The following is a 17,124-nucleotide window of genomic DNA, read 5'->3' as shown; positions in this document are numbered from 1 at the left end:
GCTTCCAACATGTGACCCCTTTAGAGATAACCACACCCAAATCATACGTGGCGCTTAGCAGGTATTGACATTTGTACTGAAATGACAAATAAATGTCCACACAACAGAAGGCTTTTTGTTGAGTGACTAAATGGCTGTCCCTACAGTGGGAGTGGCACATACACAAACCAGTGGTGGACCTAGAAGGAGGGGGGAGGATTTGCTGAGCAGTCACAGTCCTTAATAAGTATTTGTTTAATGAATGTAAAGTGGGAAAAGAGATATGTGGATAGAAAAGGACAGTAAAAACTGCAGAAGCTAGAAAATGGAAGGCAAGGCTGAGGCCCTAGGGTATTGGAGTTGACACAGACCACAGGATATTCTGGAAGGAGCCCCAGACTGGAAGTTAACACACTTGGTTCTTTGTCACTTCCTGAAAATGTGACCTGGGTGACTCAGTGAACTTGAGGGCTTTGGTTTTCTCATCTTTTGTGCTGTCCCCAAAGAGTCATTATGAGGCTCACATGAGAAAATTTGTGCAAAGAGTTTTGCAAACTGAAGTCTTGTTACAGATATTCAGTGGTTTGAGCCTTGATGAAAGATGAGAAGATGGAAGATTCAGTCATCCCACTGATACTGGGGCATCTGCAGTGACACATGCACTGTGACACATGGTGGCACTTGGATGGTGGGTAAAACACAGATCTGGGTTTCTTCTCATGGGAGAGAAAGATATTAATCAAATCATCTCTCAAATTTAGAATTACAAACTGTTCTAAGCACTGCAAAGTACAGGTTACAAGAAGCCCACTTTAGTCTGGGTGGGGATGGAACTCAGTTGTTGGGTTTGAAGCTTATCCAGCAGACTGTGTAGTCTTTAAAGGTTCTTGGTAGGGAATGACTTAAAGTCAGTATTGCTTTAGGAAGATTAATCTACTAGAATAGACTGATGAAGGTTTGGAGTCTGGGAAAATAGTTAAACGAAGTTACTCTTATATAAAACACTTGGAATTACCTTACTGTTCTACAGGTTGATTATCTCTTATCTGAAATGCTTAGGATTAGAAGTAGTTCATATTTTGACTTTTTTTTTTTATTTTGGAATATTTGCATAGACTTTATCAGTTGAGCATGCCTAATCCAAAAATCCAACATCTGAACTGCACCAAATTCAAAACTTTTTTGAATATCATGGTTAAATCTGTACTCTTCAGTTTAGGAAGGGATGTTCAACCTGTAATATTTTAACTACTTAATGTTGGTACTGCTATGTGAGGTTTTTTGGAGGTCTTATATTTATGACTTCATTTGGTATATTATTAAACATCTATTTTTAGTCAATCATGAAGTTGTTTAGCAACTTCTTACCTAGGTCCCTCTATGTGCCAGGGACATTGTTCTTGGTGCTTTGTACATATTAGCCCTCCACAAACACATGAGGGTTAAAACCATCTTCTACTAATTTTACAGATGAGGAAACGGAACTTGCCAGGGCAGACAGCTGGTAAGTGGGACCTGGCCCCAGGCTACAGCTCTAGTGAGTATTCTTCATCACTGCATTGTCAAGTGTTCATTCAGAGACAAAGAATGTAACATTTTGTACGTACAGATGAAGGTGCCAGTAAAACAATCTTCAAATAACCACTGTGAACCCCTTGGTCTCAGTATGGATTAGTCTTCCTGTTTTTAAAAATAAGTTTTTATTAATTAAAAAATTAGGGTAAAAAACTATTTTAAGGTAAAATATTATTAAACATTGTATTGAATTTTGCAATTAAGAGTTGTAAAAGTTTGGTGTCCTTGACCCTGCTTTCTAGCCTGCATGACCCCCCTTCCTTTTTTTGTTTCATAACCAGAATAAGTATCAGCAGAGTCAGTGAGGGTCTAAATCTGTTCACAGGATTAGATCTCATGTGTGCATCCCACCTTTCACTGCCTGGGAACACATCAGTTCTGTATCAGCCGTGAATTTTAATGTAGGGTGGGAGAATCTTTGGGCACATAGTATCTGTGATGTGTACCTAAACTGACTTCTTAAGTTCTCCAGTGGGGATGCAAATGAAGGCAAGTCACTTCTATAGGACCCTGGTGCTAATTATTGGCAAAGCCAGAACCACCACCCAGTGTTCCTCTACTGCCTAGTTGGGCTTTTCATAGTTACTCTTTGTGTGTGTTAGCTACTGGGGATTGAACCCAGGACGCCATGCATGCTAGGAAGTGTTTTACTGCTGTAACACATCTTTAGCCCTTATATATATGTGTGTGTATTGTACTGCATGTTAATTCCATTCTGTTGCATTTGTGCAATCTGACAGTGAAATTTTATATTAATTCAACTAAGTTCCAATGCTCTCAAGTGACAGTTGCAAATAAGTCTTTGTTCAGATTATTTCAATGAACTACTAATAACATTCTTAAAACATTTTTTTCCTATGATTTTAGTTTTTGTCAACCCAGAATGCTTTGTGAAATGAGTCTTCGTGTGTTAATTTCCCTCATCACACCATTCTATTTTTCATTTGTTGGCTTATTTTTTTAACACTAAATTAAAACTTTAATCCTAAATAATGGGCTAATGTGGATAAGCTACAGAAAGTCTTAAATTCAGAATTAAACTAAATCCTTTGCTTTGGATTAGTTTGGTTTATGGCTTAACATCACCAACATTTTTTTGTTGTAACAGAAAATGTCTTGCAGTATCTCATAAGGGACTTTTTATATATTACTTTGAGATTCTGCTTTTTGTTTTTTAACCTTTGGGCTCTGCCAGGAAAAATGGTGCATTCTGTCTATTGTAGCTGAGCTTACCCCCCGAGGGCTCTGTTGTAATTTGGTTAATGCTGTTAACTGCTAAAAAATACATTCTCTGCAAGAGTCAGCAGTGAATATAATGTTACTAAGAAAGAGACATAAGCTTGCAATTTACCAAATTGTTTATTTTCTTTATTTGGTTAGAATCTTTTTCTGGACTCCTTATTCTTTTTGAGGTTGGACTGAATCTTACCATGCATTGTATTTCCCTGTTTTATCACCTACCATTTATATATCAGTAACAGAGCTAGAAGGCCAGAGTCTCTTGAATAATCTGTAGGGAATTTTATGTTTACATTACGAGCTATCTTATCTGGGATCCTCAACCACTGTCTGGTTGGTTATTTAAGGTGGGGAAATGTTAAAAAGTTTTATATTCATATCGGAAACATTTTATTTTAAATTCAAAACATGTACTTGCTGATTTCTGATATAGGTGACGAGTAATTTCTGATACAGGGCCAAAGCCTAATCTACACCTGGGTGCATGGTCTGCAAGATTTCAGTTTGGGTTGCTCTAAAGTGCTATATCTTTGATTTACTTGTGAAATATCTTGTTTGCAGATGCTTCTAGATTTCCATGATTTGCATTCCAGTCCCTTGTCATTTCTGCTGCACTCTGAAAATAATAACAGTTAATTTAGCGCCATCAATTTTGTTAGATTTTTCCCAAATCATTCAAGTATTCAACTTCATTTACGTAGAAACATTAATTTTTCTGAACTCACATTTTACATGTTTATGTGAAATTTACTGTGTTTATGTACAATTAATGTACAAGAACAACTGACATAGGGCTGGGGATATAGCTCAGTTGGTAACGTGCTTGCCTTGCATGCACAAGGCCCTGGGTTCAATCCCTAGTACCTATACCAAAAAACAAAAACAAAAACAAAAACAAAAACAACTGACATAAACTCATTAGGAATAAACACACCTGACTTAGGGAAGGACACACCTTGATCAGTGGGAGCACATCCTTGGTTCTCCGCCTGTATGTTGTGAAGGTCGAGTCTTTCCTATTTCCATTCTGTCACGGACCTGTACTTTTATAAATGAAAATAAATAAATAAGAGAAAATGCAACCTTAGTTTTTAAGCTTAGTTTCAGAAACAACAGAAATAAAATTATATTTTAGTAAGTATAGTTAGAACCAATAAAAGAAAACAGTGTTTTAAAATCTGTATATGTTCTTTGAAAGCATGCATATGGAGGCAGTTTACAGAAAAATCTCTATTACTCTACCTATTTTTTCCAATTATAACTAAAAAAAATTATAAGTGAAATGCTAATTCTCCACATTTAATACCTCTGTGTATACTTTGAACAAGCTTCATAAATATTAATATTTAAGGTTTCTGATGTCACAAATTAATTTACTTCTTCCATGTTAACCTGTCGGCTATAGGCTGGGTTAGTGACAGCTGGTTTGAGGCCCAACTACAATATATTTTAAACTGTTAATGGTTTTGTTGTATTTATTTTTTACTTTTTGTAACTGGGATTGAACCCAGGGATATTTAACCACTTGGCTATATCCCCAGCCCTGTTTGTTTTATTTTGAGACTGGGTCTTGCTGAGATGCTTAGGGCCTCACTGAGTTCCTGAGGCTGGCTTTGTACTTGCAATCCTCCTGCCTCACCCTCCTGAGCTGCCACCACGCCTGGCCTGGTTTTGTTTTAATAACACTCAAGGTAGAAGAACTGATCTTACAATGGATGTTGATGTTAGGGGGAAAAAAAAGACATTTTTAAAGAAAGCAGTTTGAGAAAACTCAGGATATTCATTTAAAAAAATATATTTTTATTTAGTTGTAGTTGGACATAGTACCTTTATTTTATTTATTTTTTTATGTGGTGCTAAGGATCGACCCCAGTGCCTTGCACGTGGTAGGCGAGAGCTCTATCAATGAGCCCCAGCCCAGGATATTCATTTTTAATTTTTCCCCAGAATGATGCAAGTGATGCTGTAGCATCAGAATTCATTTTTGATTCTTCCCGTCAGTTCCAGTAATGTCTAAATTTATGGTTAAATTTAAATCATCTCTCAGTGTAAGAAATGGTTCTCAGTTTTAACACTTTAAATTACACTGACAGATGACCCTCTTAAATTATCCCTTATGGTCATGTGGTTCTTGATGAGGAGATACCTGTGCCACATTCTGGTTACCTTACAAGGTCAGTTGACTGGATTGGTCACTGATGTAAGTCTGCTGTTCATGCATGTGGATGTCACAGCCATGTCCGTTGCTCTATGTGCTTTCAAATGCCCATCCTCCATTTCTGGATTTCCTTCATTGGCAACTCCTAGTTTGCGGACTGGCACCCGTCTGTGGACCACAGTTGGGGTAGTCCTGTGCTCAGGTGGAGTCTTCTACTGGTTGTGAGCTGCTGTTGTGCTCAAACATCATTGCTGTGTTCAATATAGGGTGTAGGATGTGCTGGTTAATCAGGCAGAGTGGTTAAACATAGATCAGTTAAGAAATTCTCTTTTATGTACTCACCCTAAGACGGTTCATAGCCTTCATGAGATTCCTTGACTTGGAACCACGATACCAGATTTTGTATTTATTTTATGTGTAATGCTTGTATTATGCATCAATTTTCTTGTTCTTTTGTTGCAGTGCTGGGGATGAAACACTGAGTCTCACCCATGCTAGAGGAGCACTCTACCATGCAGCTACATCCCCACCCTTTTTTATTATGAGACAGGGTCTCACTACATTGAACCAGGATGGCCTTGAACTTGTGATCTTTCTGCTTCAACCTGAGTAGCTGGGATTATAGATGTGCACCTAATGTGTTATGTTTCTCTTGATCCTCTGTTGTGAAGATAAGGAGCATGTGTTCTCCCATCTTCAAATTACCCATTGGGCTTTGCATGTAGCTGCTTCTATTGCTGACATAATGAATATACCTGGAATGGAGCCATTTCATTGGAGTCATTTTTTAGAGCCAGGTTCTCCAACATTAGTTTCCTGCTTAAGGAACCAACATACTCTTGAATTCTCAAGGTGAGGAATCTGTAGTTATCTCTTAAGACATCTCAGCCCTTGGTTCCTCTTCTTTTGCTTGGGTCCAGAAGAATTTATTTTCACTGCCAATGAACCATACCCAGGAAAGAAAGATCAAATTGGTATTTTAGCCTCCTATTTTTTTTACTTTCAATCTTTAAAAAAATATTTTAAACTTATCTTTTAATTAAAAATTTAAACATCCTTATGAGAACAAGGACTACTTGGGATAGCTATGATTTTTCTTGCTTTTATTAGTTCGTAGTTCATAGAAGCAAATTTTTCACATAAGCAAATGAAATTTTAGCCACAATTGAAACTGATTTTCATGAAAGTTATTAGTAGAATCTTTGATATTTGAAAAAGGGGTGGAATGTCCTTATATTGGTAATAACTACAGTCAGTATCATTGAAAAAATGACAGCGTGGCATCTTTTTCTGGACTGACTTCCCCCACCCCACATTAGGTGAAAGAAAAGCAGTAGTAAATTTCAAACCCTTTTGAAGGGAAGCCATTTGGACACAACCATAGCAGCTCCTTGACATCTTTCATTTCCAACTAAGGATGTGGGCAGACCATGCTCTCCTACTGTATGAAGTGCAGAGTCTGTACTAGGCATTGGGTTGTGGTCTGCCAACCATACTTAGTCCCTCTTCTTGGCATGTTCCATTCTAACAGGGGAGACCAAGTGCCTTACAAATTTTGAATTAGAAGCAATGGTAGGTTCCATGAAGGTAAATTATAGGGTGCCAAGAGAATGTAAAACAGGAACTCATCTAGTCCCCCAGGTAGCAGATGGAGTGATACTTAAGATGAAACCTGAATAAATATTGAAGAGTAGAAGTTAGGCTGAAGTGTCTGTGTAGGGGCCAGTGGGTGAGGGTGGGAAGACAGGACAGAGGGCACAGTTTGCATCAAGTCGCTGAAGTGATGAACAAGGGGTAGTGATGTTGGAGGGGGTGTCGGAACAGCAGATAGGAAGGAGCCAGGTGTCCAGGCCATGACCATGATGTTGACTTTTATTTAAATGCAATTGGAAACTGCTGAAGGGTTAGACATAGAGGAAAGACGTGGGTATATGTAAGTTTTATTAGGCTTCTTCTGGGTCACTGTGGCTACAGGTCCTAATGCAGTCTTCCAAAATGGTACTCACTTCAGACTATCGGCTAAATCTTTTATTGAGTTGTGCATAGTGTGGTTCTTTGTTCTTCTCATCATTCTGTTTATTTCACACGGCTCAGAGTTTGCCATTATACCTTTTTCTGCTTTCTAAGGAGACTCTACATTGATTAAGATTTTTTGGGATTACTGTTTTATTTATTTTTTTGATGATGTCTTCTATTATCTTTGCAAGAAGCCATGGAAGAAAACGATATATGGGTGTTCCAGTCTTGCCAAATGGTCTTTGGCAGGGGCAAATTAATTTACTTCTTCCATTGAACCTAGGGCCTCCACAGTCCAGGGTCTGGCTCTCAGCCCTGATAGCCTGGAAAAGCCAGTACTTCTCTTACCATGTCTGTTAAGTGACTGGACACTGGGACTTAGGTTCTTGTTAATCCACATCACGAGGGACTCGTGTGAACTCAAAGGCCAGGTAATGTTAAAGTGAAGATTAGAGCTGAGAAGGGCACTGACCTGAGTTCTAGAGGCAAACCTACCCAGGAAGCCAGAAGGGAATCCGACCTGAGGGGCTGGTGAAGTCTTCACCTGGGCCACAGCTCTGCAGTCCTGCCGAGGGGACCGGATGGTCAGTTGGCTGGACCTTGTTACACACTCTAAGTGGGCTTCATATTTCTTGGCCCATACATGTCCCTTGTCTTTAAAAAAATTTTTTAAAAATTATTTTTGACTTCTTAGTTTGAAATGATTTTAGGTTTTCAAGAAAAGAAAAGAAAAAAAAATACAAGGAAATAATTCTGTATTTTTCACCCCAATTTTCTAAATGTTAACATCTTTCATAATCATTGAGCAGGAGTTAAACGTTGATATAATAGTAACATCTGTAGACTGTCTTTACATTGTGCCAGGTGATGTACCATTAATGCTCTTTTTCTGGTCTAGGATCCCATCCAGGACTTCCCTTTGCCTTTTCCTGGTTCCCTGATCTCCCTTCAGTGAAAATGATACCTCCTCCTTCCTCTCTCCTAGTCTGAGGCTCCTGAATTATGCAGCAATTTTTTCTTTTCTTTCTTTCTTTTTCTTTTTCTTTTTTTTTTTTTTAAAGTTGTAGATAGACACAATACCTTTACTTTATTCCACCACTGAGCCACAACCCCAGCCCTGGGCCAGTTGTTTTGTAGAAGGCCCCTCATTAAGAACTCTCTTGTAGTTTCCTCACAGTGAGCGAAGATGTTCCATGTTTATTATGAATATTGTAGAAGTGATACTTCGTACTTCTCAGAGCAGGTCAGCCCTTCTGTCTTTAAACATAGTTTACTCATTCTTCCTTCCCAGTGGGTAGAAGTACCTAAGCTCAAATTCCTCACACCTGAGGTCATATTGACCTCTGAGACTCAGTATGGGGCCACCAGAGCATGAGGGAGTTGAAAGCAAGAGTGGCCCTTATTTTAAGCAGTCCCTGTGCCCGTATACTTGTAAATGGAAAGACAGGAGTTGAGGCCACACAGCCATGTAAGATTGGCATCTGCATGGTAGAGGATAATGCTTCTTTTATTATGTATTCATTGTCAAAATTCTCATAGAGGTGGGACCAGAGAAAGTTTCTACATTGCAGACAGACCCTAGGAAAAAGTGTCCCTGGGCCCCAGCTAGAAAGTCTTTGCAAGACTTTGCCCATCTCACTGATGTGAGGTGGTGCCATCTTGCTAGGAGATTTGGAAGTTCCCTGACCTTGAACTGATAACTTAGGGTTGGCATTTCTCCCCATGACTTATCCCACCTATTATGAGTGGAATTTTCATTCAGAGCAAACTCATTTTGTCTCAGGACTGTCTTAGATTACTAAAACATATAAAACCTATCAACATTTTTTTTTCTTAACAAAGTTCATTCTTCATTCTTTCCTCACTCTGCCTATTTCTAGTTCTTATCTTTGTTTTTCGACCTACATTAATATTTTCTTTTTGGAATACACCCTAGTAAAACAGTATAAAAATAAATCAGCCAAATTCTAGCATAAATACAGTGAAAAGCAGTATTTGAAATGATCACAGTTTGGAGAGTATTCGGCGAAGGCCTTTTGGAGAAAGCTCTGTGCACACAAAGCTGCTGCTTTGAAATAACTCATATGTTTCTTCCCCACCTCTGAATCGTCATTTTTCCAGTTCTCCTTTTTGGAAGCTTGATTATGCAGAGCTTTGACAACAACTTACGAAAATGAAATTGCTACCCACCGTGTGACATTTGCTTGAAGATCATTCGTTTGTCTCAAAGGTGGCCATTTCTGAGATGGGTGGCAGGAGGAGGTGTGTGCCTGGGTTTAAAGCAAGGAGTCCTCGGCCATTTGATTGTGGGGCTGCGGGAAGCCTCCACTGGATGAGACATCTTTGAGTGGATTTTGTTTCTTCTCTTTCACGCAGAGTTACCTGTGATGCTTGGATTTCTCTGTACCTTGGCCTGAGCTGTACCTGACCTCTATCTTTGTCCTTTCCTTCCCCTTATTTTGGCCTCATATTCATTTCCTCTGTCAGAGAGATAAGTTTTGATTCTTAGTGTCAACTCCAGCAGCCTTAAATAACAAAGGGGATCTCCTGGCTCACCATACTAGACAGTAGAAATTAGGAGTTCAGTTTAGGTTTGATCAGGGTGTGGGTTCAATTTCTCACAGAGTTTTAGGCTGGTGCTGCATAAGCTGAGGGAAGGAGCTTTATTTTTTTCTCAATTTCTAAACCAATGCAGATCCATAGTTTTATAAACTATAATAGAAATGAAGTACTAGCAAAACAAAATTTAAAAAGACAGGCACAATAACTCATGTTTCTTTCCCACCTCTGAATCATCATTTTTCCAGTTCTTCTTTTTGGAAGCTTGATTATGCAGAGCTTTGACAACAACTTAGGAAAATGAAATCACTACTTGCAGTTTTATTTCCAAGATGTGAAAATATTAATTAGAAAATTATAGAAACAAACAATGCATACGTTTAAAATTTTGTATTGTTATGAGTGGTGAGAAAAAATCTTGGGCAGTTGCCTTTGGTCCTGCCCAGGATGTGAATCATCTCTTTATCTAGTGCCTCCACACTGTATATGCTAGTCACTCGTTAGTCACTTAGTAGCCTTTTTGTTATCACATCGGCTGATGTTGCCATATGGCACTGCTTTTGTTCAAATAATCCTATTTTACTTAAAAATGGCCCCAATGTATGAGAGGAATGATGCAATTCAGATATGCTAAGGAGAACCTATAAAGTGGTTCCTTTAAGTGAAAAGGTGAAACTCTATCACGGGTATGTATATTATAGGAAAAAATAATATGTAAATAATATATAGAGAGTTCAGTACTTTTGGGCATCCCCTGGGGGTTTGGAAGATACCCCCCTGTGTTCCCTGTGGATAAGAGGGGCAGTACTATAGAAGCCCAGTATATCTTTCTTTTCTTTTGGGAACTGGGATTGAACACAGGGGTGCTTTACCACTGAGCTACATTCCAGCCCTTTTGATTTTTTAATTTGAAGCAGCCTTACCAAGTGGCTGAAGGTCTCATTAAATTGTTGAGGCTGGCCTTGAAATTGTCATCCTCTGCCTCCCAAGTCACTGGGATTACAGGTGTGCGCCACTTGGCCTATCTAGACAGGCTTTTCTCAATTCTGTCCTAACCTTATCGCAGACTCTTGAGAAGCACTGCTTTGGCACTGGGCTCTCCTGCCAGTGTTTATTCACTGTGCTCCTCCATGTGGCAAAATGGTTGCCATCCTCATTTAGATGATGGGTGCCTTCATTCCCATCTAGGGAAACGGTTTTTTTTTTTTAGCTATTGTTCCAAAGGTCGAGCCTTATACTCTTTGGATGAACTTGGAGCTGGTCAGGGAGATGAAGAGGAATGGCTTTGACTCTTATTTAGATTGTGTTCCATTTCTTGGATCTCTGTTAGATGGAACTTGGTCCTGGGGGTGAGGGTGGGGGTCGGGCAGCCTCACTTTCACTGCCTTGTGGTGCTGGGGAGGCACCTTCATTACTAACAGCTGCCATTACATTTAGTCTGTGATATAACAAAAAGTAAATGTTTGGTCTTTGCCTTAGGTTCCTAGCATGGAGCTGCTGAAATCCTCAGAATTTCCTGAGTGGCAGGACCTCAGGAGAGGAAAGGGGTCTGATGATCTGCCGCAGTCTTGGCTGGGCACAGAATCACGAGCCACCACACAGCTTTGTAGATTCAAACAGCAATTCTTTATTCCCGAACTCACACCGGCCTCCACACACGTTCTGGGGCAATCCCAGTTCTGCTGCCACCCAATTCACCTACTCCACGAGGCTTATTTCCCAAAATGCCCTCTGAATCTCACGAGAGTTCAACAGGAGCTTAGGCAGCAGGAACGCCCTATTTCCAGCAGCAATAATCCTCAACATCGAACTTCCCTAAAATCCAAGGTCTTAAACCGGGAACGCCCTAAACCCAAGGATTGGGATACTTCCTCAAACTGCAGGATACACCCTAATCCTGGATCCACCCTCGTCCTTGGGCAGGGTCACCTAACATGCAATGTCAACAGCGAAATTAACATGGGGTACGCTGGCAAGGAAATTTCCTACTTGGTAATGGCCCTCAGCAATGATCTAATCAGTCGTGCTTACATGATGGAACTTCCATATAATGCCTCTGGACAACAGGGTCTGGAGGGCTTGTGGGTTAGTAGGGCCTGGAAGCTCTGTACACACCCCTCCTGCTATACGTCTTTCTGTTCCTAATTGTATCCTTTATGACAAAGCAACGGACCAAGTAAAGTGCTTTCCTGGGTTCTGTGAGCCATTCTGGTGAATTACTGAGCCTGGAGGGATATTATGTGGGAACCCCAATTTGCAGCCACGTCAGACAGAAGGGTATATAATTTAGGGATTGGCATCTGAAAGAGGGCAATCTCGTGGAACTGAGTGCCTGTAGCCTATGACTGTCGCTGTGGGTGGCTGGTGTCAGAATGGGATTGGGTTGTGGGACACTTAGGTTCTGTTGGAGAACTGCAGAAGCAAAGATAGGCCTTGTAACATCCCTGACAGTCCTTATAACACGCTAGTGTGCTAAAACAGATGAGTGATTTGCCTAACGTAACACAGCTAAAAATAGCACACAGGGGGGTACTTTTGTTCCTGAATCTCCCAACTGTCTCCTTTACAGAAGTGTCTTGTAGACAAGGAAAAAATTTTATTTATTTATTTATTTTTCATTAGGCAAGTGTTAGAGATTCAGGGCCTTAGGGAAGTGGTTTATTATAACGATGGTGAAACTTTCTGAAAATGGAGCTGAAGGGAAAATATATCCACAAAAGCCTTTGTAAAATAGAAGTGAAAGAGGAAATTTAAGGTCTAGATTTAATCCTAGAAGACAGGCATTATGTTCGCCTTGATAGGTCCATGAGTGTTTGGAGTTCATCTAGCCCTTTAAAGAAGTCACGTTTTAAGAGATTGCTTGGAATATTCCTAAGTTAAAGAATCCGCTTCTAAGTTGTAACCTTTTGCTGGTTCTAAAAACATGTGGAATTTACTCTTTGTGCATCTGTTAAAGCTAGTGTGATAGAGGATTTGAAATGCAGAGGATAAAATAGCTGTTTTGGTTACTTAAAAGTTAACATTTAGGGGAAGTGATATTATCTCACTTTTTCAGGCACCTAAACTGTAGGGTTTCTGTTCGCTTTAGTTTTTCAGGGGACTTAGCACAGAAAGTATCTGTTAAACACTTTAATTGGATTTGTGCTGTGCGGAGGCAGACTACTGTGGTCTCCTAATTAGATAAAAGGAGATTATGTGTCTTGCTATCTTCTCCAAAGGAGGCTTCTTTCATGCCCTGTGTCAGTCAGTCAGTTTCTTGGAAATTTATAGCCCTAAGCTCCTGACCACGGTGTGTGTGCACACTCAAAACTGGGGTTAATTCAGAGATAGAAATTGTGATGAAAACCCTTCTGACATTTCATCCAGATATGAATCTGGAAGACTTACCTTTTCTTTGCAGTTGAGTTTGAAATATTAGAGAATGTTTATATTTCATGTGGATTCATACAAAGCCATGCAAGTGTGGTACTTGAAGTCTTGGAGGATAGTGGGGGGTAGCAGTGGTCTCCTGTTTTTTTTTTTTTTTTTTTTTTTTGGAGAAAGAGAATTTTGTAATATTTATTTATTTTAGTTTTCGTGGACACAACATCTTTATTTTATTTTTATATGGTGCTGAGGATCTAACCCAGCGCCCCACGCATGCCAGGCGAGCGCGCTACCGCTTGAGCCACATCCCCAGCCCCAATATTTATTTATTTATTTTAGTTCTTAGATGGACACAATATCTTTATTTTATTTTTATGTGGTGATGAGGTCCTATTTTTTAAGACTTGAATTTCTTTTTTGTTTTTGAAATAGAATTAAAGTGGAAAATATACTTTTTTTTCTTTTTCTTTTGACTGAGCTGAGAATTGAACCCACATCCCTACATACATTTTCTGCCTGGAAAATCTATTTTGGTCTTAAACTCATACCCATAGTATAGAAGGCCTCAGGAAAATAAAAAAGATTTAGACTGTATTTTAAAAAGTGGATTGTTCTGAGGCTCTCTAAGATCTGCCATATTTAGCTTAAAGTGAAAATTGTCATCTGATGATTTCATCTTCCAAAATGTGTGTTTATTTTTTGAGGTACTCTCTTAGTTCACTTTGTATTGTTATACTGGAATACCGGAGACTGGATAATTTATAAGAAACAGAAATTTATTTGACTCACAATTTTGAAGGCTGGGAAGTCCCAAGAACATGGTGCTGGCCTCCAATGAGGCCCTCTGAGCCATGTCAGCCAATGGCAGCAGGAAGAAAGGCAAGCGAGATGAGACTAAGTGGGCCAGATTCACTTTTATAACGAGCCCCCTGAGACAGTGATGTTAATTCACTGAAGAGGTCAGGCCCTCATGACCCAATTACTGCTATGAGGCCCCACCTCCCAACACTGTTTTATTGGGGTCATTTTGCAACCCGTGAGCTTTGAGGACACAGTGAAGCCCTAGGAGGTACTCTGGGATACTTTAACCTAATCTTCAAGAAAAATCATCTCTTTTCTCTTACAGCTAAAAATCAGCTTTCAGTATCTTTTACTCTTCCTGCCTTCAGGTTCCAGGTACTCAGTTGACAAAGCATCTTGTCTCCTTCTCCCTTTGGTCATTCCCATTGGCCTAGTTCAGGACCCCATGAACTTGATCATCGAAATCCAAACTGGCTTCCCTACCTCTAATACATTTCCAGGGTTTCTTTTTTCTTTTTTTAAAATTTTGATTTATTATATATGACAGCAGAATCATTACAATTTCTATTACACATATAGAGCACAATTTTTCATATCTCTGGTTGGACACAAAATAAAGTCACATCCTTCCTGTCTTCATACACGTACTTAGGGTAATGATAATGATAACCATCTCATTCTACCTCATTTTCCTACCCACATACCCACTCCCCTCCTCTCCCCTCCCTCCTTTTTGCCCTATCTAGAGTTCGTCTAATCCTCCTATGTCCCCTGCCCCAAACCCCATAATGAATCAGCATCCTTAAATCACAGAAAACATTTGGCATTTGGTTTTTTGGGCATATCCAGGGTTTCTGCTGACTCTCTGGAATACAGATCTCTTCTTCCCCTCGTCATACAATGCTTGATGGTTCTCAAATCCCTCAGCAGAGATTCAGCCTTTTCTTACTGTACTTTTTTTCCCACAAAATCTTTTATTCCCTGGTGCTGCTGTCAGTTGTTAAATGTGCCAGAAATGTTCCCGTGTTCCCACCTTGTTAACATTGCCAAGCTGTCCTCTATGTCACACTGCATTCGCTCCATGTGGGTAAAGACCATCCTTTTGTAAGTCTAACTTAGGTCCCCCTCGGTGTTTCTTATCTACAGATCGTTCTCTTTCATCTTGGCATCCTATGAATCTTGCCTTTATTGGTGCTCAGAAGATGTCCATTGAATTGAATTTATTGCTGCTTCTTTTTTTAAAAAAATATTTTTTAATTGTGGATGGACACAGTACCTTTATTTATTTTTCTTTATGTGGTGCTGAGGATCGAACTCTGTGCCTCACCCATTCTAGGCAAGTGCTCTACCACTGAGCCACAATCCCAGCCCCTATTACTTATTCTTTTAAGGGTGTGTGTGCATGTGAGAGATAGACAGACAGACAGACACAGCAAGAAAGAGTACAAGCCTAAGCACAGTTCCTTTCTGCAAGGTACAATGCAGAGAGCATTGTGGGAAGATAAAAATAAAGCTCAGCAATATCCAGACTATGGAAAACCTGTAGGCAATTGACCTGATTTTGTCAATGAATAAATTGACAAAAGAGCATCAGATGGAAAAGGGAACCTAGAGATTAAAAACAATTTAAGAAGAATATTAACCAGTTGTGATGTATAGACTTTATATGGATACTGATTCAGCAAACAGTAAACAAACAAACAAAAAAAGACGAGGAAATTTGAGTAGAGATAGTTCATGTTTTAAAATTATTGCTCATTTTTATAGGTAGAATACTTTTGTGATTATGCTTTAAAATATCCTTATTAAAAATAACCTGTGTTTAAGAACTCACTATAGTTTGGATCTTTATTTTTTGCAGTGATGCTATATTGCCCAGGCTGGTCTTGAACTCCTTCCCAACCCAGTCTCCTGAGTAGCTGGGACTGCAGGCATATGCCACTGCTCCAACTCAGTTTGGATCCTGAGTGTCCCCAAAGGCCCATATGTTAAAGGCTTTGTCCCCAGGGTGCCGATAGGATATTGAAATGTGGTGGAAATTTGAAGAAGCTGGACTTATGGGGATCTTAATTCATTGGGTGTGTGCCCTTCAAAGAAATTGTGAGACTTCCCCAGCTGCCTCCTTGTTTTCTTCGGTTTTTGGCCACAAGGGAGTAGTTTTGTTCCTCCGTGTGCTCCTGCCAAAATGTGCCGGCTTGGCACAGGTCCAAAAACGAGGGGGCCACCCAGTCATGGACTAAAACATCCAAAACTGTGAGCCCAAATAAACCTTTTCTCTGTGTTGACTTTCGTAGATATTTTGTTACAGTGACAGAGAGCTGTCTAACGCAGAGCTATGTATGGAAGTAGTTGTGAGTGATGGAATGTAATGTCCAGAGCAGGTGGGTGTGGAGAAGAGACAAGTTGATAATTGATGAAGCTGGATGATGGGTGAATGGGGACGCATTCATTTTTCACTACTTCTGCCTGTGTTTGGAAATTTCTGTAATAAAATGTAAAACATGAAATAAGGGATGGGACATGGGTCTTGTTTTAAAAAATATGAAAACTTGACACTGGAATTGGGGAGGCTCAGGTCCTATCCATGGTGCTGTCTGCTTACATGTATGACTCGGAGGCCCTCCTTCAACATTTCTGGGCCTCTCTGACTCTCGTGAGTAAATGAGGAGATGGTTGGGTGGGGTCCGCACTATGGGTGGTTACCTGGAGAACTGGACTTCTGAGAAAGACTTGGGGTGTGGACTCAGGGAGAGAGATTTCAGAATCAGGAAGCCACGTCTGTGAAGCATGGTTTTGTTCAAGCTGTGTGTGTATCGGATCAGAGGAGTTATAAGCCCCTGGGAAACTGGCATCATTCTGCAGAACATTGGAGTTGGTATCATTTCAGTCAAAAGCAAGGAAGCATCATGTTGTAATTAGTTGGGGGTCTTGTCTCCATAGTTACCACTTCACATATAATGAGTGTTTCCACGCTCAGACTCTGGAGATCAGGTGCAGATCCCAGCTTGACCACAGGCTGTGCTATTTGGTTTACTTCCTTCACCTACCTTCTCCTCTTCAGGTTGATCCAGACAGTATCTGGCACATAGTAGTAGCTCAGTAAATGTTAGGTATAATTATTTGTTGACTCTTAGTTTAATTATATTTTGGGTTTCTGGTTCTTCATCTTCAGTTCCTCCCTTTCTTCTGCCCTCTGATCGGAGTGCCTGATGTGGGAGGGCTCCCACAGTCCACGGGATATGAGAATAGGACAGGGGTGAACAGGGAAGAGTGTCAGTTACCACAGGATAGCGTTTAGAGGCCATCTCTTTGGCCTTCTCTTGAATTGGCGAGGGATTTGCCCAGCCAAGGCATTAGGGGTGGAGCCACATCTGGAGCTCAGGTCTCCTGAGTGCAGGTCATTTCAGCTTCCTGAAGTCTTCTTGGCATCC

The 17,124-nt window shown here is 40.1% G+C and overlaps 1 protein-coding gene across 9 annotated transcripts in view; it reads left to right on the top strand.

Annotated features, from left to right (window-relative positions):
- Positions 1–17,124, top strand: part of APBB2 (amyloid beta precursor protein binding family B member 2) — a 338,567-nt gene that overhangs the window by 35,452 nt on the left and 285,991 nt on the right. The window contains exons 2-3 of one of the 9 annotated variants that reach the window (XM_081303288.1): positions 552–667; positions 1,450–1,516. The exons of 7 other annotated variants lie outside the window; for them this stretch is intronic. The gene's annotated coding sequence lies outside the window, so the exon portion shown is untranslated. The remainder of the gene's footprint in view (positions 1–551; positions 668–1,449; positions 1,517–17,124) is intronic. One more of the 9 variants, XM_081303289.1, reaches the window with a different exon arrangement.

Source organism: Spermophilus citellus (assembly GCF_964194105.1).
Source record: "Spermophilus citellus genome assembly, chromosome: 8".
NCBI classification, from domain to species: domain Eukaryota; kingdom Metazoa; phylum Chordata; class Mammalia; order Rodentia; family Sciuridae; genus Spermophilus; species Spermophilus citellus.
This window is presented reverse-complemented; position numbering and strand designations above follow the sequence as displayed.